Source organism: Macaca nemestrina, chromosome 1, assembly GCF_043159975.1.
Source record: "Macaca nemestrina isolate mMacNem1 chromosome 1, mMacNem.hap1, whole genome shotgun sequence".
In the NCBI taxonomy this organism is placed as follows: Eukaryota; Metazoa; Chordata; class Mammalia; order Primates; family Cercopithecidae; genus Macaca; species Macaca nemestrina.
The window spans coordinates 153477195-153499671 of record NC_092125.1 but is presented as its reverse complement, the minus strand read 5'-3'; the positions used below and the strand labels follow the sequence as shown (position 1 = coordinate 153499671).

The following is a 22477-nucleotide window of genomic DNA, read 5'->3' as shown; positions in this document are numbered from 1 at the left end:
AGGCTAGCCACACTGCAAGCTGTAACTCTTTACAAGAAATAAAGTCTCCTTTTCTAAGTTTATAATTCTTGTGATTTTTAAGTTAACATGGGTAAGCCCTTTTAGATCCAAGATCGCTCATTTTTAGGATAGTGTCTCAGATGCTATTTCCTTCAGGAAGCCTGCCCATCTGGCTCCATGGAGTACCCATTTGTGGAGTATGCTCGCACTTTATGATGTATGCTTGCACTTTGCAGGGTACTCTCATGCTTCATGGGATACGCTCACACTTCAGTTTTGCAAGAACGCTCACACTTTAGTTGCACTTAAAGGAATGCCTTCCTAAAGTGAGTAATATAGGTAACCTAGGTCCTAAGGGAATGGCCTCTGACCAGCCACCTTCAGATATTCCGGCAGCTTGGTCTCTAGCCAACCAACATCTGGTACTCCAGGGGTATTTCAAATTTAAAATGTAAAGATTAAGGCTAGATAAAAATGATCCAAGAGATGCATCTAAATTGAACTATCTATACATGCGATTAGAGCAAAGAGGAGTCTGGATTTCTCAAAGATAGTAAGAGGCTTTCCTTTAATTAGGACTTTTAAAAATATATATTTTTTATTATTATGGGCTCATAATAATTATAAATATATATGAGGTACATGTGATATTTTGATACAGTCTTAAATGTGTAATGATCAAATCAGGGTAATTGGGAAATCCATTACCTTAAACATTTATCATTCCTTTGGGTTACGAACACTCCAATTCTATTTAGTTGTTTTAAAATATAACAAGTGATTAACTATGGCCACCCTATCATGCTACTGAATACTAGATCTTATTCTATCTAACTGTATTTTTATACCCATTAACCATCCTTACTTTATTCTCCCCTCCCCACTAACCCTTCTCAGCCTCTGGTAAACATCATTCTACTCACTAGCTCTTTCAGTTCAATTTTTAGTTTTGTTTTAGCTCCCATGTATGAGTGAGAACAGGCGATAATTGTCTTTCTGTGTCTGGCTTATTTCACTTAACATAATGTCCTCCAGTTCTTTCCATATTGTTGCAAATGACAGAATTTCATTTGTTTGTTTTTTTTTTAATAGCTGAATAATATTCCTTTGTGTGTAAGTGCACATTTTTTTTCCCATTCATCCTTTGATGGACACTTAGGTTGACTGCATAGCTGGCTATTGTGAAAAATGCTGTAATGAACATGGGAGTGCATATATCCTTTTGATATACTGATTTTTTTTCTTGAGGATATATATGCAGCAGTGGAATTCCTGGATCATATGGTAGTTATATTTTCAGGTTTTTCTGAGGAACCCCCATACTGTCCCACAGTGATTGTACTAATTTACATTCCCACCAACAGTGTACAAGGGTTCCCCTTTCTCCACATTCTCACCAGTATTCATTATTGCTGTCTTTTAGGCAAAAGCCATTTTATCTGGGATCAGATAACAACTCTGTAGTTTTTTTTTTTTTACATCTCTCTGATGAACATTATTTTGTATACCTGTTGGCCACTTCTTTTGGGAAATGTCTATTCAGATTTTTGCTCATTTTTAATTATATTATTATTGTTTTTCCTATAGAGTTGTTTGAATTCCTTATATATTCTGGTCATTAATCCTTTGTTAGTGGTTAGTTTGCAAATATTTTCTCCAATTCTGTGAATTGGCTTTTCATTTTGTTTATTGTTTACCGGACAGAAGATTTTTAGCTTTATGCGATCTCATATGTCCATTTTTGCTTTGGCTACCTGAGCTTTTGAGGATTTATTCTGAAAATCTTTGCCCAGAACAATGTCCTAGTGTGTTTTATCAGTGTTTTCTTCTAGTAGCTTCATAGCTTCAGATATTAGATTAAGTTTTAAAGACATTTTTATTTGATTATGTAAATGGTCAGGGGATCGGGTTCTAATTTTATCCTTCTGCATATGGATATCCAGTTTTCCTAGTAACATTTCTTGAAGAGACTGTCCTTTCCTCAATGTTTGTTCTTGGTCACTTTGTCAAAAATGAGTTGACGATAAATGCATGGATTTATTTCTGGGTGATTTATTCTGTTCTTTTTGTCTGTGTGTTTTTATGCCAGCACCATGCTGTTTTGGTTATTATAGCTTTGTAGTATTATTTGAAGTAATGTGATTCTTCCAGTTTTGTTGTTTATGCTCAGCATGTCTTTCAGTATTCTGGCTCTTTTGTGGTTTCATATAAATTTTAGAATTGTGTTTTCTATTTCTCTGAAGGATGTCATTGGTATTTTGAGAGATTGCATTGAATCTACAGATTACTTTGGGTAGTATGGACATTTTAATAATTATTATTCTACCAGTCTATGAATATTGAATATCTTTCCATTTGTGTCCTTTTTTTAACTTGTGAACTGTTTTTAATAGCAGGTATTTTCTATAGTATGTTGCTGGAAATCAAGAGGTTTATTAGCATGATACATGTTCAGAAATGAGTTAGATACTTAAAAAGTCTAAACTCACTGATTTAGGAATGCATATGTTGCAATCTCAAGAGAGCTTAATAGGCCATATGGACTAAATTAATGCTTGCCTCTGGGTGGCAGGTATGCTTGTATTATAAAATTGTATTAGACATTAGCACCAGTGCAGAACATGCTCAGCATCATAAGATCCAAAACGCCAGCACAAGTTTATCCATAATTAAAAAATAATTACCTCCTTCCTAAAATGTCAGAATAGTAGGTAATAGATAAATAATTTCAATCCAAATGAATAACTCTTGTACATACAATTTCTCTTTTAGAAATATATGTGAGGACCAATTGACTAAATAGACATATTTAACATTGAAGATCTCCAATATTTTTTAAACTGAACATTGCCAGTTTACTGGAAGATTACTGAAAATGAAGTGATAAAAGATTCTTAAAACTTATTTAAAAATTCCTTCCCCGTTTATCAATAAATATGGAAAAAGAATAAAAGAAAATCCTAGAAAACCTCTTTTATTCATCATTCTCTCTATGTGTGTTTTAATAAGTGGTGATGCTCCCATTGAAGGAATCCATTATTAACTTAATTTTCTAATAGAGGAACAGGGAAAAGATAATTATCACTTTCTGTGGAATAAATACTCATCAACTTCAAATAATAGCAATCTAGGAAATACAGAAAGAGCAAAGATTTTTGGTTTATATTTTTGGTTTATATTTCATGGATGGTGCTGCTGTTCCAACTTTATAAAGATGTCGGTTTTCCAAATTCCAGAAATTAAAATACTACCCCATCTCGCCATACTAACCAGTGCCCACTGGGTCTTTTTAGAACAAGGAAGGGTTACAGAGTTGTCAGTTATGCATGTACTATTTTGATTTCAGGTCCTTTCACACACAGAAATCATACTAAATGGCAAGACACTGATTTTACATAACAGTTTATTACACTTTAGCCAAATCAACTTATTTAACCGTGTGAGGGTGCAAAAAACCATAACTATAAAACTACTTGACTTGACAGGATGTGTTTATCAATAAGTAGCTTAAACAACTTTCACCAATAAGGTCTCTAACTTGGTTTTTAAAATGGGAAAAAAGTAAACTATTGAAATTGTAAATCAGTTATAATTTGAACCTAATGAACCACGCAAGCAGCAAGGGTTAATAAACCAATGTGCTTTACATTTGTTCAAGTACTGATATTTCTGTATATAAAGATTTATCATATATATATACTACAGCTATCATGGGAAGTGAAAAAAGATTTTTCCCAAAATGAAAATACTAAAACTAAATTAAAATACACATAGTTTTTCACACGAGATAAAATTTGACAAGTGAAAGTTTACTATGTCCCAGTTGACCATGTGTGAAAATGCAAAGCAGGTATTAAAACCGATATGTCCAAGATGTAAAACCAGTTTGTAATTGGGGGGAACATCTAAATCCTTAATTAAAAAACATAAATGAAGTGAAAGCCTTAAACTGATACACACTGTTCACATCTATATTTCAAATTTAGAAATGCATATTTGCAAGCAGCAATAAAAAAGTATTCATGAAGAATGCATCATCTCTGAAAATTATGAAAACATCCCTGCTACCAATATATTTCTAAATACAAAATTGCCTGCCATATTTGTTTCTTCTGTGTAGCAAGAGAAGTTCATTTTAACAACTGATATTCCGTCTTTAGGTGTGAATAGTATGAATGACAGTCTTTTAAAACATTTTTCTTAGTCATTTGGAATCCTTAATCATGCAAAAGCTTTGAACATAAAGGTTCACAGAGAAACCGGGGTTGTCTTGTGGTATCCAGTTAAGCCAGAGCTGGAAATGTCTCTGGGTCATCCAGGAGCAGAACCACTTCACTTGTCGGTCCTGCTGCCACAGTTCAGACGTCTGCCACACTCATGTCTACCTCATCCTCCCTCACCATCAGGTTCTGGGCAGCCAAGTTATCCAAAATTTACCTTCAACTGAGACATTACATCATTTGCTGGCTTCTGGAAAAGATGGTCCATAACAGAATCTGCAGCATGAGCCTCTTCACTCTTTGATTTATGAAAAACAACTTTCATCTTCCACTGCCCTTCAGCAGCTTCATTTGGTTTTCAGATATTAAATTCCACTTTGACCACTCCTTATTTTGAATAGTCTTCCACTCATTGAGAATCATCTCTTTAGGACCCTCTTTCTTTACCTCTTCAACTTCACTCTCCTTATTTTCAGTGTCTGCCACTGGATGGTCTTCTCCTACAGATGTTTCCTCAGTCACATTTGATCAATCCAAATCAGTTAATTCATCTTTCACAATTCCCCAGTAGTGAGGTCTACCGCCTCCACGTTTGTCCTCGTGTTTCAGGACAGATCTATCACTTCAGTTATGCCTGTAAAATTCAATTTGCCATGGGAATCAAATCCATCTCATCAGCCCATTCCATGTCCGCAGCGCCCTCAACCTCTTCCAAGACCACCACGGCGTCGACAGTCAATAATCTGTCTATCAACTAAAAATTTGCGTCCACCCTTTTCTTCAAGTGACTTTTCAAATCTTTATTCTAGAGGTGATTGTCTTCCTGTTCTTCTATTAATTACTTTTCCTTCAACCTGAAGTTGTTGATCAGGTCTTCTTCCAACTCATCTTACTCCTTCTTTCTTAAGCACGATGAGCACCTGTGTCTCTTTCTTGTCAACCACGCCAACGCTGGGGCGCAGTGGTTTCTTGCAGTCTTTCTAGGACTCTTTACACAGCTGTTTGCCTGCCATGTTGGAGGGCCTGAGCTGTGCTCTTGGCTCCAGGGCCCCCATTGTCACTCCTGCTGCCATTTATTTTTTATTCTCCCCTGACTTCAGCACCTCAAAGAGGTCCACTTCATCACACAACTGGTCAAAGTGGTTGGTGACCATGCAGCCACAGCCTGCCTGTAAGTGCCCAGGCATCATGGTGGCTCAGTGACATATTCCTCCATGAGTTGCAACAGGCTATGCCAAGCTAAGAGCACCTGCCTCAGCTTTTCCTACACTATCCAGTTTTTATGTTCTCACCAATTTTTAAAATCAATGTTTTATTTTTATTATAAAGATCTTTCACTTCTTCAATTGAAGGTTTATTTCTATGTGTTTCACATTATTTATAGCTATTATATATGAGATTACTTTCTTTTTCTTCTAGATTGTTGGCTGTTGGCATATATAAATGCTACAGATTTTTGTAAGTTAATTTTGTATCTTGCAACTTTATTGAATTTGCAGTTCTAATAGTATTTTGGTGGGTTCCTCAAATTTTTCCAAATATAAGATTATAACCACTGCAAATGAAGATAATTTCACTTCTTTCTTTCCAATTTTGATGCCTTTCATTTCTTTCTCTTGTTTAATTCCTCTGGCTAGAATTTCCACTACTGTGTTGGATAAAAGTGGGCATCCTGGTTTTGTTCCAGATTTTAGAGAAAAGGCTCTCAGCTTTTCCCTATTCAATATACTATCTGTGGGTTTTTATTGTGTCGAGGTATGTTTCTTCTATATCCAGTTTTACAAGAATTTTTATCAGGGAAGGATGTTGAACTGTATCTAATGAACTTTTTGGCATTAACTAAAATCATCATATATTAATAGATTTGTACTTCATTCTGTTGATGTGATGTCTCATATTAATTTATTAGTATATGGTGAACCACTCTTGCATTCCTGGGATGAATCTCACTTGATCATTATAGATAAACTTTCTAATGTGTTGTTGAATTTGGTTTGCTAATATTTAATTAAGGATATTTGCGTCTATGTTCATGAGTGATATTGGCTTGTAGTTTTCTTTTCTTTTGACATGTTTTTGTCTGGATTTAGTATCAGGGTAATACTGGTCTCATAGAACGAATTTGAAAGTATTCCCTCCTTGATTTTTTAGAATAGTTTTAGCAGAATTGGTATTAGTTATTCTCTAAACGTTTGATAGAATTAAACAGTGAAGCCTCAGATCCTAGGATAGTCTTTGATAGGAGACTTTTTGTTACTGCTTCTGTCTAATTACTTGTTATTTGCCTTTTCAGGTTTTGAATTTCTTCATGACTAAATCTTGGAAGGTTGTATATGTTTAGGAATTTGCCCATTTCTTGTAGGTTCTTATTTATCAACATATAATTGCTCATAATGTTCTCTGGTGATCATTTGAATTACTTTGGTATCAGTTATAATGTCTCATTTTTCATCTCTAATTTTATTCATTTAGGTCTTCTCTTTTTATTTGTTAGTCTGGCTAAAGGTTTGACATTTTTTTTCTATCTTTTCAAAAAACCAACTTTTCATTTCCTTGCTCTTTTATTTTTTATTTTTTTAGTGTTGATTTTATTTATTTGTGCTCTGATCTGTATTATTTCTCCTACTAATTTTGGGTTTGGTTTGCTCTTACTTTTCTACATCTTAAAGATGCATTGTTCTGTTACTAATTTGATGTGTTTCTACTTTTTTGGTGTAGGTATTTGTTGTTATAAACTTCTCTCTTAGTATTGCTTTTGATGTATTCCACAAATTTTGGTATGTTTTATTTCCAATTTCATTTGTTTCAAGATATTTTGTAAATTTTCTTCTTAATTTCTTTATTAACCAAATGATTATTGAGGAGCATATTGTTTAATATCATGTGTTTATATAGCTCCAAAATTCCTCCTATTATTGATTTCTAGTTCTATTCTATTGTGGTTAAAATAATACTTGATATGGTTTTATTCTTTTTGAATGTTTTTGTGATCTAACATGTGACCTGTTCTTGAGAATGTGTATGTGCTGAGGAGAAGAATTTATTTTTCACTTTTTGGAAAAATATTCTATAAATATCTGTTGGGTCCCTTTGATGTATAGAGCAGATTAAGTGTAATGTTTATTTGTTGATTTTCTGTCTGTATGACCTTTTCAATGCTGAAAGTGGGGTGAACTCCCAAGGTATTGTTATATTGGGGTCTCTCTTTTTCTTTAGCTCAAATAATATTTGGTTTATACATCTGGGTGCTCCAGTGTTGGGTGTATACAGTTTACAATTGTTATACTCTCCTGCAAAATTGACCTCTTTGTCATTATATAATGACCTTTTTACCTCTTTTTTATCAGCTTTTTTCTTGAACTCTATTTTATTTGATATAATTATTAGCACTTCTAGAGCTCCTTTTTGCTCTACATTGGCATGGAATATCTTTTTTTATACCTTTTTTATTTTAGTCTATATGTCTTTATGGGTGAAGTGAGTTTTTTATAGACAGCACATGATAGGGTCTTGCTTTTATATCCATTCAGCCACTCTATGCCTTTTGATTTAATTTAGTCCATGTATATGCAATGTTATTATTAATTAAAAAGCATTTAATACTGCTATTTTGTTATTTGTCTTCCAGTTGTTTTGTTGGTCCTCTTTTTCTTTTTTTCTTCTTTCCTTTCTGTGTTCCTTTCTGTAAGAGTGATTTTGCCTGATAGTGTATTTATTAGTCTATTCTCACACTGCTGTAATGATACTACCTGAGACTAGGTGATTTATGAGCAAAGGAAGTTTATTAGATTCAAAGTTCTGCATGGCTGGGGAGACTTCAGGAAACTTACAATTATGGTACAAGGCAAAGAGGGAGCAAGGCATGTATCTTACATGGCGGCAGGAGAGAGAGAGAGTGCAGGGGAGACTGCCACTTTTAAAACCATCAGAGCTCATTAGAGCTCACTCACTGTCATGAGAATGGCATGGGAAAAACTGCCCCATGATCCCATCAACTCCCATCAGGTCTCTCCCTCAATACATGGGGATTACAATTCAAGGTGAGATTTGGGAGGGAACACAGAGACAAACCATATTAGTATATTTTAATTTATTGCTTTTCTTGCAAATATCATCTTATAATCAATTATTTTAGACTGATGACAAGTTAACTCTAATTATAAAGAAAAGAAAAAACAAACAAAGACAAAACTAAAAGACTCTCATAACTTAACTTATTCTTCTCTACTTCTTGACTTTTTGTTGTCTGTCTTCTTATATTATCTATTTCCTAAAAAGACATTGTAGTTATTATTTTTGATAGATTTGCCATCCAGTCTTCTTGCTAAACATATGAATGGCTTACATACCACAATTATAGTTTTAGAATATTCTGCATTTGTCTTTGTACTTAGTATTACTAGTGATTTTTATACCTTCATATGATTTCTTATTGTTTACTGATATCCTTTGCTTTCAGATTAAAGATCTGCCTTTAGCATTTCTTATAAGACAAATCTGACATTGACAAAATCTCTTAGCTTTTATTTGTCTGGAAGTGTATTTAGTACTCCTCAATGTTTGAATAACAATTTTGCTGGATACAATATTCAAGGTTTGAAGATTTTCCCTTCAGCACATTGTATATGTCATATCACACTCTCCTGGACTGTAAGTTTTCTGTGGGAAGTCTGCTGCATTCGTATCAAAGTTGCATTGCATGTTTTTTGCTTATTTATCTTGCTAGTTTTATGATTTTTTTAAATCCTTGAACTTTGAGAGTTTTGTTAATATATGCTTTGAGGTTCTTATTCATATTGAGTCTACTTGGTGTTCTATGTACTTCTTGTACCAGGATATTCATGTTTCTCTTGGCTTGGAAAGTTCTTTGTTATCATTTATTTGAATAAACTATTTACCTAAATCTCTCTCTCTCTAGATCCTCTTTAAGGTGAGTAACTCATAAGTGTGCTTTTTTGAGGCTATTTTTTAGATCTTATAGGTATGCTTTATTTTTTTTCTCCTTTGTGTATTTTCATATAGCCTATCTTCAAATTAATTATGTCTTCTGCTTGATCAATTCTGCTGGTAAGAGTCTCTAATACACTTTTCAGTTTTTCAATTGAATTTTTCATCTCCATAATTTCTGCATTTTTTTTTTCATTATTTCAATGTCTTTGTTAAATTTGTCTAATAAAATTCTGAATTCCTTATTTGTGTTACCCTTGAAGTGTGCTGAGTTTCCTCAAGACAGCTGTTTTTAATTCTCAGTTTGAAAGGTCACATATCTCCATCACTCTTGGATTGATCACTGGTGCCTTATGTAATTTGTTAGTGAGGTCATGTTTTTCTAGATATTCTTGATGCTTCTGAATGAAGGTTCATTTCTGTCCGAGCATTGAAAAGTTAGGTATTTATTCAAATCTTCACAGTCTGAGCTGTCCTTAAGAAAACTTTTCATATATGCAAAGTGTTGTGATCTAAGTTTGTGGTCATTGTAGTTGTATCAGCACTAGTGATGAACTGTGCCCAACAATGCTGCAACTCTTGCCAACTTCTAGAGATACCACTTGAGTGGGCTTGTGTAAGATAAGGGAGAATTTCCTGAGTTACTGGGCAAAGTCTTTCTCTCTTCCCTGTCTTTCCCCAGTCAGAAGGAGTCTGTCTCTGTGCTGGACTGCCTAGAGTTGGGGTAAGGATGCTGTGACCACTCCTGTGGCCATCAAAACTGGCACTGCACTGGATCATACCTGAAGCCAGCACAGTACTGGACCTCACCCAAGGCCCATTTTAACTATGGCCTGGCTACCACTGATGCTTATTCGAGTCCCATGGGCTCCTTAGTCAGCAGTCGATGAATCCTGCTGGGAGTGGGTTTTACCCTTCAGGGCATCAGATTATTTTCTGGCCCAGGGTGGGCTTAGAAATGTCATCCAGGAACCAAAGCCTGAAAATGGACCTTCAGAAATCTGCTTGCTGCTTGATTTTATTGTGGCTGAACTGGAATTCAAGTTGCAAGACAAAGTCCTCTGTGTTTTTCTCTCTCCTTTTCCCACACAAAAGGAGGCTCCCTCTGAGTTGCACTGCCTGGAATCAGGGGAGGTGTGATGTAAGCACTTTCTTGTCCATCATAGCTGGTAGCATACTAGGTCACATGCACCCCAACTCCACTATCCCCAAGACCAGTGAGGTTCCAAGGCTTAACCAAGGACTGCAGTCCTTGTTGGCTGGCTGCCTCTCAAATTGATTCTGGACCCCAGGCTACTTTAGGCAGCTGGGGGTGGAACATGCGGGGACTCATATTCCTCTCACTGGGACAGATAATTCCCTTCTGGTGCAGAGCTGGTCTAAATGCTCCGTCAGTGCCAGAAGAATGCTGCCCTGTGTTGTATTCCACAATGACAGCACTGAATTCTGATGCAAAGTTCCACATATACTTTACTCCATCTCCCCTCATTCTGCATGATGTTGACAGGAGATGGAGTAGAAGTGATATAGGCAAGCAAAACTGTCTTTCTTACCGTCTTCAAGGCCTCATTGCTTGATATCATGTTAAAACCAGGTACTGTGACTACTCATCTGATTTCTTGGTTTTTATAAAAGTGCTTTCTTGAGTGAACAGTTGTTGAATTTGATGTTCCTTTTAGGGAATGATTGCTACAGGGTTCTGTTTGGCCATTTTGCTTCGCCTCTGACTCTATGATTCTAACCAACATTTTTAAACATCCAAACAGAATTTGCAATTGTCACAGGAGACAAAATTGTCACAGGAGACTAATCCTAAGACTTAAGCAATGTCTCCAAACTCGTAAAGCAGACCATAAAACAGAGAGCCCTGTACTTCCCTGCTCCCCTATTTACATTTCAATTTTCCCTTCTAACCACAACCATCTTCAGCAGGAACACTGCAAGAACCCACAGGTGGGTACCAGTATGGGTCTTTCGAGCCCCTCTGGCTACTCCATGATTGTAGATGACTGAGTCCCTTCTGAGTCTCACCTGAGTCTCCCCTGAGTCCTGGACCTTCTAGTTTGCTGAGTGCTGAGTTTTATTCAGCCAGTTGTTCTCACTCCTTGGCAAAGTTTTAAGACTTTTCATTTCTTCAGACTTTTCATTTCTCCTTTAAGGGAGCAATCACTCTGTGATGTATGCATGTTTATAAATGTGTGTGCCATTTCTCCTTTAATATCCGTTGGGAGTTGATTTTTTAGTAAACCTTCAGAGAGTGAAGGGGGAGGTTTCTCTTGATCCTGTACTTTTGAAACTGTGTGCAGTTATCACCAAAGCCACTCTGCTCTTTTGGATGTCATAGTAATGGGAACCAAGGACCTGATAAGCCAATAGAAGGGTAAGAACTTCTTACAGATTAGGCTCCCAGGCTCTCTTTTTGTGATCTAGTCAAGCAGACGGTAAAAAAAATAAAAATCACTGTTTGTCTCCTTTACAAAATCACGATTAATGGGAAAAAATAATTTGTTGTCTGGTCTTGGATATAGTCACACTGGGATACATTTTGGTTTTGAATTGAATCGCTATTAAAATAAGTACCCCATTGGAAATTCTGTCAATGACCAAAAGATAGATTATTTATATTAGACTCCTAAATTTTAAAGAATTTTTTATAAATATATCATTCTTAATAAATTGCTTTATTGATAGTCATGAAAAGATTAAGTTTACACTAAAACACATATAATTGTGCCATGGTTAGCCTTAGAAATTCTCTTGATGATAATGAAGAGCAAAAAACTGAACTGAAACAAAGTTCAAATCCTTTGTATACTCAAACTGCCTCTTTGGATCCCCTGTATAATCTACCAAAAACCACTTCACCCTATGCTCCAGTGGCTAAGGTCCTGCACTTTCCTGGTTACCTCCATGTGTAATTCCCAGTCAGATAACCGATATCATTTGTTTTAAATTATTTGTATGACCCTTAACCTTTAGGTATACCCATTTTTTATTCATCCTTTTCCTTTCAATGGATAGCTTTTAATTTTCTGTCCTTTCTGTCTGTGGAGTATGCAAGGCTTTTGGGCCTATATGGATAGGAACTCAGATGAGAGGATGACACCTTAAAGAATATGATCAGAGAGGTATGGGTTGTATTCCATTTGTGACTAGCAAGATTGTTTTTCCTTTGAGCTGTCTTTGGGGTTTTTCTGAATCTTGCAAAGACTGCTTTATATCTAGTTCATCCTCAGTTAAGTCAAATGCCATTTGGTTAATGCAAATTTAGTAATACTTTTAAAATAAAACTAGGTTAAGATTGTTAGCAAAATAAAATTAGAATGTCTTTGGAATTTGCAGTATTATGAAATGATTCACGCATTTTGCTTGGGACTACTGGCCAGACAGGTTTAGGTTATTTCTGCTGGATGTTTTAAGTTCATAAAACTATTGCTTGTTTGATTTTTCTGTGAATTAAAGCTATAAGAATTGGCTGCTGAGCACTGCTGAAGGTTTGTACACATATTAGTGTTAGCTTGTCTTTGTTTTTAAGCTTCTGCACCCTAGGATCTAGAGAGGTAGATATGGTAATGCCTGGGAACATATCCTAGCATCTAGACCACCAGCACCAATCAGAATCAAGCCCAATATGTCCTTGTCCTCCTAGTCCCATCTTTGTCTCCTGGCTAGGTTAGGAGAGGTTATATCCTTCAGATATGTCCTCTGTCCTATGCTCTATACTTTCATGTAAATTTAGCACTCAGTCAGGCTCTTTCCTTTAGCCATCCTTGGGTACCACATGGATACTGAGGTTACAGGGAAACTGAGGAAGATGTTGTGGGGGATGTCTGTATCATAGTTTCAAAATTCTTCTTAATAATTTAAAATCTTAATAGCATGTTACGTTAAATTAAGTAATAGATAATTATAAAATGTCTGAGTCATTTCTGAGTATGTTAAATGCTGAAACATTAATTATTACACATATATTTATGTTTATATACTTTGACACCTTAATTTTATATGGTACAGAAAAGCTAAATATATTTAGACTTGTTAATTAAAAAAAAATTAAGACTTAAATTATAAAATGGTTTTCACCAACAAATACTGGTATGAAACAGTTCAAAATGACTTACTTTCTAATTTTTTCATAAGAAAATTAGGGTTAGTAAGAACGCATATACATAATTAAAACTACTCCATATAAAATAAACAACTCTATATTCAAAGCATATAAAGAAAGTAATTTTTCCCCCAAGGTAGAATGCCCCCTGAAAAGAAGTAAAGGGAAAAACCAAAGGTTAAAGTAAGTTGTAGAAGATTTGTGAAAGATTAATCTCAAGAAAAAAATTTTATGTGTGATCAAGTTTGCTGAAATTAGAAGAAAATGATTCATATTTATTTCTAAAAATTGAACATTAATATCAAAAGCACACTGACAGAAGGTTAGAATCTGGGCTCTTGTGTTGGAAGAACAAGGTTTTCTCACAGCATTGATATTCTCTTTAGTAGAAAATTGTAAAAGGTTTTTATTAACTTTTTAGGTAACTGACCTAGGAAACAGTGGTTCTGTTCCATGTTTCATGAAGATATTTTCTTGTGCTTTGTGCCTTTAAAATCTTTTGTCATTTTGGTTTTAATTCATACTGTCCTATGATCCCCTTTTGATCAAATGCTTTAAAACTCTGATATTTGACAAGCTTCACAAAGTTAAATCTGAAATTCTAAAATCAAGTCTTTTTGACCCAAACTAATTTGGACATAACAGGAACTCCTGGAAAGCCAAAAGAGACATATTAGGGTTATTTGGTATGTTAAAATTATACAGAAAGCATGATTTTAAAATGATGTTTAGTGTTCTTTAAGTTATATTTATATAAATGCATTATTAATACATGAATACAATCCAAAATTGTATAATATTTTTAAATTCTGACATGTCTTGGTATATGTTATGAGTCATAATTATGTTTATTATGTTAGGTCATTGTTTGCTACAGAAATATAAACATATTTTCTGGTCAATTGTACCTTTAATGATGACCACTCTAAGTTTTTGTCTTCCACAGTTAATATACATAATTAAAACTACTAGATGTAAAAAAAACAATTCTATATGCAGAGCATATGAAGAAAGTAATAGTTTTCATAAGGTACAATGGGCCCCCAAAAATGTATAGGACAAAATCAAAGGTTTCTTTTTTTAGTGCTTGTAAAAGGTATGTCTATTATATACTAAATATACTAAATTATTTACTAAATATGCTAAAGTCTGTTGACTGTGCAGTGCTACTATTTTTTTAGTGTGGATACCTTAATTTAAAAAATAATTTATTGCTAAAACATGCTAACATAATCTGAGACTTTAATGAGTTGTAATCTTTTTGCTGGTGGAGGGTGTGGCCTCGGTATTGACGGCTGCTGAGTGATCAGGGTGATGATTACTGAAGTCTGGGTTGGCTGTGGCAATTTTTGAAAATAACACAAAAATGAAGTTTGCCACATCAATTGATTATTTTATAAATGATTTCTCTGTAGTATGCAATACTGCGGGAGAGCATTTTACCCTAGGTAGAACTTCTTTCAAAATTGGAGTCAGTTCTCTCAAACCGTGCCACTGGTTTATCAACTAATTTAATGGAATATTCTGAATCCTTTGTTATCATTTCAACAATATTCACAGGATCTTCACCAAAAGTAGATTTCATTTCAAGTGACCAAGTTGTTTGCTCTTCCATAAGAAGCAACTATTCACTTGTTTAATATTTACTGTGAGATTGCAGTAGGTCAGCTATAATTTCAGGCTTCATTTCTAATTCTAGTTTTCTTGCTATTTCTATCATACCTGCCATTACTTCCTCCACTGGAGTCTTGAACCCCCACCAAGTCATCCATGAGGGTTGAAATCAACTTCTTCCAATCTCCTGTTAATGTTGATATTTTGACTTCCTCCTATAAATCACAGATGTTCTTAATGGTATCTAGAATGATTAATCCTTTTCAAAGTTTTACTTTGCCCAGATTCATCAAAGGAATCACTATCTGTAATAGTTATAGCCTTGCAAAAAGTATTTCTTTAATAATAAGAATTGAAAATTGAAATTACCCCTTGATCTGTGGCTGCAGAATGGATGATGTGTTAGCAGGAATGAAAACAACAATAATCTTCTTGTACATCTCTATCAGAGCTTGGGTAACCAAATGTTGCTGTTTATTGAATTTTCAATAAATTGATCAGATTATTGAATTTTCAATAAACAGCAATATTTTGAAAGAAGCCTTTTTTTTTTTCTGTGCAGTAGGTTTTATCAGTGGACTTAAAGTGTTCAGTAAACCATACTATAAACAGATGTGCTGTCATTCCAAGTTTTGTTGTTCCACTTATAGAGCACAGGAAGAGTAGATTTAGTGTAATTCTGTAGTGCCCTAATATTTTCAGAATCACAAATAAGCACTGACTAGAAGTTAAAGTCACCAGCTGCATTAGCCCCTAACAAAAGAGTCAGTCTGTCCTTTAAAGCTTTGAAGCCAGGCATTGACTTCTCTCTAGTTATGAAAGTCCTAAATGGCATCTTCTTCCTATATAAGGCTGTTTGATCTACATTGAAATGATGTTGTTTAGTGTAGCCACCTTCATCAATTATCTAAGCTAGATTGTCTGGATAATTTGCTGCAGCTTCTACACCAGCACTTGCTGCTTCACCTCACACTTTTATGTTATAGAGATGGCTTCCTTTCTCAAACCTCATGAACCAACCTCTGCTAGCTTCAGACTTCTCTTCTGCAGGATTGTCGCTTCTCTCAACTTTCATGTAATTGAAGAGAGTTAGGCACTTGTTTTGGATTAGGCTTTGGCTTATGAAAATGTTACAGCTGATTTACTCTTCCCTTCAGACCACAGAACACTTTTCCATATCACCAATAAGGCTGTTTTGCTTTCTTATCTAAGGTGTGTTCATTTCCTTCTAGAATTTTTCCTTTGTATTCACACTTTGGCAAAATGTTTTGCACAGGAGTCCTAAAATTTAGCCTCTCTGCTTTTGACATGTCTTCTTAACTGAGTTTAATCATTTCTAGCTTTTGATTTAATGTGAGACACTTGAAACTCTTCCTTCACTTGAACACGTAGAGACCAATGTAGGGTTATTACTTGACCTAATTTCAATATATTTCAGGGAATAGAGACACCTGAAGAGAGGGAGAGAGATGGGGAAATGGCTAGTCAGTGGAGCAGTCAGAATACATACAACATTGGTTAACCTTGACGTTTTACATGGGTGCAGTTTATGGCACTCCAAAATAATTACAATATTAACATCAAGATCACTGATCACATATCATCATAATAGATATATTAACAATATGCAGTTTAAAATATTACAAGAATGATCAAAATGTGACACACAGACACTAAACCAGCAAATACTGTTGGGAAAAAAAAAAAGCATTGATAGCCTTGCTCGAAGTAGGGTTGCCAAAAATCTTAATTTTTAAAAAGCACAATATCTGCAAAGAACAATAAAGCAAAGTGCAATAAAACAAGATATCACTGTATATCACTTATGTGCAGCTATCACTATATATCCAGTACATAATAGGTAATATTTAGGGCTATAGAACTGAGTCATTGAATGAAGGAGTCATAAACAATATCAACAAATGGGTGTGGCTTTGTTTTAATAAAACTATTTATAAAATCATACTGTGAGGTATGTATACAAATATGTATCACTTATATATCACCTATTATAGGATAGCATGATTTTAGGCACTGTGGATGCAGCAATAACAATTTTAGATGGTGATTAGTAATATAATTACTAGTTTATGTGGAAGACTGGGAAGTGGTTGCCATTTTCAAGCAGTTGGCCACGAAAGAACTCACTGAAAAGGTGACATTTTACCAAAATCTAGCAAAAGAAAGACAATCAGGCTGTCTATGGGAATCCAGGATACAGGCAGAGGAAAGGGAGGCAAGGAGATCCTAAGGCATGAGTATGGTTCCAGTATCATTGGAAGAACAGGAATGCCAGCATGGTTGGTGTTTAGAGAGTGAGGGGGTATGGAGATGCAATTATGAGGAGCCATAATGGACATTTGATTGCTTCTTGCATGTATATTTCAGACATGTGCTTCTTTTCTCTTACCTTGTTACACTGGCAGATATGCTTTATGATTCTTTCACATTGATCTCCCATGTACGTGACAAACACATTTGCTTTTGTTTATCTGCTAACCCAGCACTTTGCCAAGTATTTAATAATTCGTTATCAAAAGCTCACAAAAATACAAGATATCCTGTGATGGCTGTTTTTATATTATTATACATACACTATTTGTATATATATATATTTATGATGTTCATATATAGTCATGGGAAACTTAAATATGTTAATACATATTATTTGTTGATATCCTCTTGTTTGGTAAGTTTATTTTTATGAAACACTATAGAACACAATATTTGAATTCTAGAGTACTTTCAAGATTTAAAAGTCAATATGAACATCATACACATCATTCCATTGAGCAGATATAATCCATTTATGATGAAGGTCACATTTTAATGTCTGACACGTAAAGGAAAATAAAATTCAGAGTATTTTCTCTTCCCCATGTTATCATACTTTTAAATGTAGTTATTTGGATGCAGTAATTTTATATTGTTAAGGGAGATAATTTGTCAAAGTAGTTTTTTGTTTGTTTCTCTTTATGTAACTATTCTTGTTATTTTCCTAATGATTTTATTAATCACATTTGGCTTAAGAATTTGGAATCTTGTTTTCTATTATTTGACCTGTTATGCCTACATATTTCTGCTTTAAATATCATGAAACAATATATTCTAACATTGCTCTAGTCCTCATTTTCATTCTGATTTGTTGGTCAGATAAAAACAAAAACTGTTATGTCAAATCTACACTGCAGGGTATTCTTTCTAGAAACATGGAATATTGAGAATTACCAGAACTATCTCATGTGTTTTCTATATATTTTCACATTGCCTAGCTCCGTATTAACATAGTTATTTAAAACATTTAAGTAAAAATTTTAAAATCATTAATATATAATAATAGTTGATTTAAAAATCTAAAAATAGCTATTCTAGAGAAATTATACTTTAATGAGAGCCAAGCAAAGTAAGGTTGCTGTTGTGCATGATCATTAAATTGGATGCAATACTGACACTGACCCTATTAAGTTGTTGTAGGGATTAAAGTTATTTCATCATACAGAATGCATAGCATAATGCAAGCCAAATATTCAGTGTATCAGTGTGATGATGATGATAAAAGTCTAACAAACAAATATGAGTAATCTTGTAAGTCGAAACAGAGGTTGCTCTTTAGGTCGTTGCTTGTTGTTAGTTTTTAAACAATTTTGATATGAATTTATAACTTCTTAATCTGTGTCCTAAAGATGATTCTAATAATTTTATAGCGTACTGCCCAAAATTAGTTATTGTTCTGTTGATTATTGTTAATAAGAATAGAGAATTTTTCTAGTTGCCCCAGGAAAATTATGCTAATTAGAAATCTCTGAGTTTGTGCTTCTTCTGAGATTAATTTATTCATCATAATCAGTTAATCTCTATTCTTTACATGATTAGATAGCTTATGGTGGAGAGAAGGACCCTTTAGTTCTCTTAGAATGAAGAAGAATACTGTAGCTGACACTAGTGAAATTTAGACGTTAATTCAAAACCTTCTTAGCATATAGCATCTATAATTGCATACCGATTAATGCCGCTATCATTGTTTTCCTAAGTAAGAGAAGACTTCAAGAAATATTAGGAAATTGACTCTGAAAAAGTACAATGGTCTCATTTATGGGCATGACTCTGAAAAAGTACAATGGTCTCATTTATGGGCAGTATTCTTTTATTTTATCAGTTATTCAGAAACTAATATTAGTAGAGATAAACTTTACGAAAAGATTCCATCTCTGCTACTTTCCTCATGCAGCCTAACAAGCTAGATCACTCTATTTTATCTCTGAATGAGACATCATTACTGTTGTATTATTCTGGTTCTTTAATAGAGAAGGATGAGAAGAAGAAAGTCATACGTTTTATAGGTGAATAAATTCAATCAGTTGGCAATATAGAGTGAAAGAGTAAGTATAAGCAGAAAGAATGCAATTGACTTAACAAACGATCATTATTTTAATAGAACATCCATTATCCCAGGAGGGGGTGAGGGCCAGTGTCATTTAATTCCAAATCTCTTTTTATAAGCAACTAAAATAATAAAAAAACTTCTCTCCCAGAATTTCATTAAAAGAACAATTCAAATATGTATTTCAGGAAAAAAACAACTTCAGCCTAGAAGTATGTACTGAAATGCAATAAGAAGAAATATTCGAAGATATTGGTATAAACTTGGCTATATTCAAATACATAGCTATTAAGCAAAATGGTTGATAATTTTGGTTAAGGTAGTGTATGAAAATGACATGTCACTAAAATATTGGAAGAGTGTAACACGTTAAGTTTGGCAAGGCAGAGGTACCAATCTTTCAAAGTATTTTCAACAGTTACATAGTTTAAGAGAAGGGCAGAATCAAAAGAAGTAATTGAATTGACTACAAAATTTTTTTAGTTTTCCTATTCATACACACACACACACACACACACGTATATGTTTATATATATTAAATCCCAATATTTTATCATAAATTTTCATCAAATTCAGTATTAACAAAATATGAGTTGTAAAAAATGGCTTTCTAGGTGGCATGGTCTGGATGTTTTGCCCCTTCCAAATCTCATGTTGAAATGTGACCTCCAATGTTGGAGGTGGACCTAATGGGAGGTGTTTGAGCCGTGAGGGTGGATCCCTCATGAATGGCTTGATGCTCTTCCCGTGGTTATGAGTGAGTTCTCACCCTATGAGTTCATTCAAGAGCTGATTATTTAAAAGTACCTGGTACGTCTCTTACCATGAATTACACTGGCTTCCCCTTTGCCTTTCACTGACTGTAAGCTTCCCGAGGCCTTCACTAGAAGCTGAGTAGATGCTACACCATGCTAGAAGGGCCTGGAGAACTATGAGCCAAATAAACTTTTTTTTTTCGTAAATTACCCAGTCTTGAGTATTCCTTTATAGTATTGCAAAATGGACTAACACACTAGGCATGTGCATTCATTAGTAAAAGACATTCATAATTTTAAAAATTCCAACACTATTCACATTAGGAAAGATATGGAATCAACTCAAATGCCCATTAATGATAGACTGTATAAAGAAAATGTGATACATATACACCATGGAATACTACGCAGCCATAAAAAGAAACAAGATCATGTCCTTTGCAGAGACATGGATGGAGCTCGGAGACATTATCCTCAGCAAACTAACACAGGAACAGAAAATCAAATACTGCATGTTCTCATTTATAATTGGGAGCTGAACAATTAGAACACATGGACATAGGGAGGGGAAAAACACACAGTGGGACCTTTGGGGGTTGGGAGGGGAGGGAGAGCATCCAGATAAATAGCTAATGCATGCGGGCTTAATACCTAGGCGATGAGTTGAAAAGTGCAGCAAATCATCCCGGCACATGTTTACCTATGTAACAAACCTGCGTGTCCTGCTCATGTATCCTGGAACTTAAAATAAAATAAGATAAAATAAAATAAAATATTTTTTAAAATTAATGGTTACTGTACTCAATTTTTGTTCATTTTGGTTTGTTTTATTTTATTTTTTTACTTTCAACTTTTATTACAGATTCAGGGAGTACACATGCAGGCTTGTTACATGGGTATATTTCATTATGCTGAGGCTTGAGGTGTAATTGATCTCGTCACCTAGGTAATAAGCATAGTATCGCATAGTTTTTTAACTCTTGCTCCTTTCTTCCCTCCCCACTCCAGTAGTTCCCAGTGTCTATTACTGGCATCTTTATGTTCATGAATACTCAATATCTAGCTCGTACTTATAAGTGAGAATATGCAGTATTTGGTTTACTGTTCTTGAGTAAATTTGCTTAGGATAATGGCCTCCAGCTGTATCCATGTTGCTGCAAAGAACATAATTTTGTTCTTTCTTATGGCTGCATAGTATTCCATGGTGTATATTAGCACAATTCCTTTATCCAGTCTGCTGTTTATGGGCACCAAAGTTGATGGCATGTCTTTGCTATTGTGATTATTGCTGCGATGAACATGTAAGTGCATGTGTCTTTTTGTTAGAAAAATTGATTTTCTTTTGGATATATACCCATACTGGGATTGCTGAAGAGTAGTTGTGTATTAAGTTCTTTCAGAAATCTCCAAACTGCTTTCCACAGTGGCTGAATTAATTTACACTCCTACCAATGGTGTATAAGTGTTCCCTTTTCTCCACAGCTTCACCAGCATTTGTTGTTTTTTGACTTTTTAATAATAGTAATTCTGACTGGTGTGGAATGGTATCCTATTGTGGCTTTGATTTATATTTCTCTAGTGATTACTGATTTGGAGCATCTTTTCTTTCTTTTTTTTTTTTTGTCACTCATATGTCTTCCTTTGAGAAGTGTCTATTCATGTTTTTTCTCCACTTTTTAATGGGGTTATTTGCTTTTTGCTTGTTGAATTGTTTAAAATTCTTATAGAGTTTGGATATTAGACCTTTGGCAGATGCATAATTTATGAATTTTTTCTACGATTCTGTAAGCTGTCTCTTTATTCTGCTGACAGTTGCATTTGCTGTGCTGAGCTCTTTAGTTTAATTATGTCTCACTTGTCAATGTTTGTTTCTGTTGCAACTGCGTTCAAGGACTTAGTCATAAATTCTGTCTCAAGACTGATATCCAGAATGTTGTTTCCTAGGTTTTCTTATAGGATTCTTGTAGTTTGAGGTCTTACATATGAATCTTTAATGCATCTTTAATTAATTTTTTGTATACAGTAAAATACAGAAATCCAGTTTTATTCTTTTGCATATGGTTAGCCAGCTATCCCAGCATCATTAATTGAATAGGGAATCCTTTCCCCATTGCTTACTTGAATCGACTTTGTTGAAGATCAGATGGCCGTAGGTATGAGGCTTTAAGAGTTCTCTTTTCTGTTCTGTTGGTCTATGTGCCCTCTTCTAAAGTATCTAGTCTTCTATACATTTTGATGTATTTGTAGAGTTAACTGTGTGAATAGCTCTTCTACATTAATTTAATTATGTGTATTTTCCCTATTTCTTGAAGTGGCTTTAGATTTTAAAAAATACTGCTTTAGCCACTGCACCTGTAATCCTAGCTACTTGGGAAGCTGAGGTGGGTTGACTGCTTGAGACCAGGATTTTGAGATCAGCCTGGGCAGCATAGCAAGACACTCAGTCTCTGAA

General features: G+C 34.5%; 1 long non-coding RNA gene and 1 pseudogene across 1 annotated transcript in view; one reads left to right on the top strand and one right to left on the bottom strand.

Moving 5' to 3' along the window:
• The window catches only part of LOC105482708 (uncharacterized), a 210543-nt gene that overhangs the window by 36289 nt on the left and 151777 nt on the right, over positions 1–22477 (top strand). The window lies entirely within an intron of this gene.
• On the bottom strand, positions 4284–5407 carry LOC105482707 (SERPINE1 mRNA-binding protein 1-like; annotated as a pseudogene).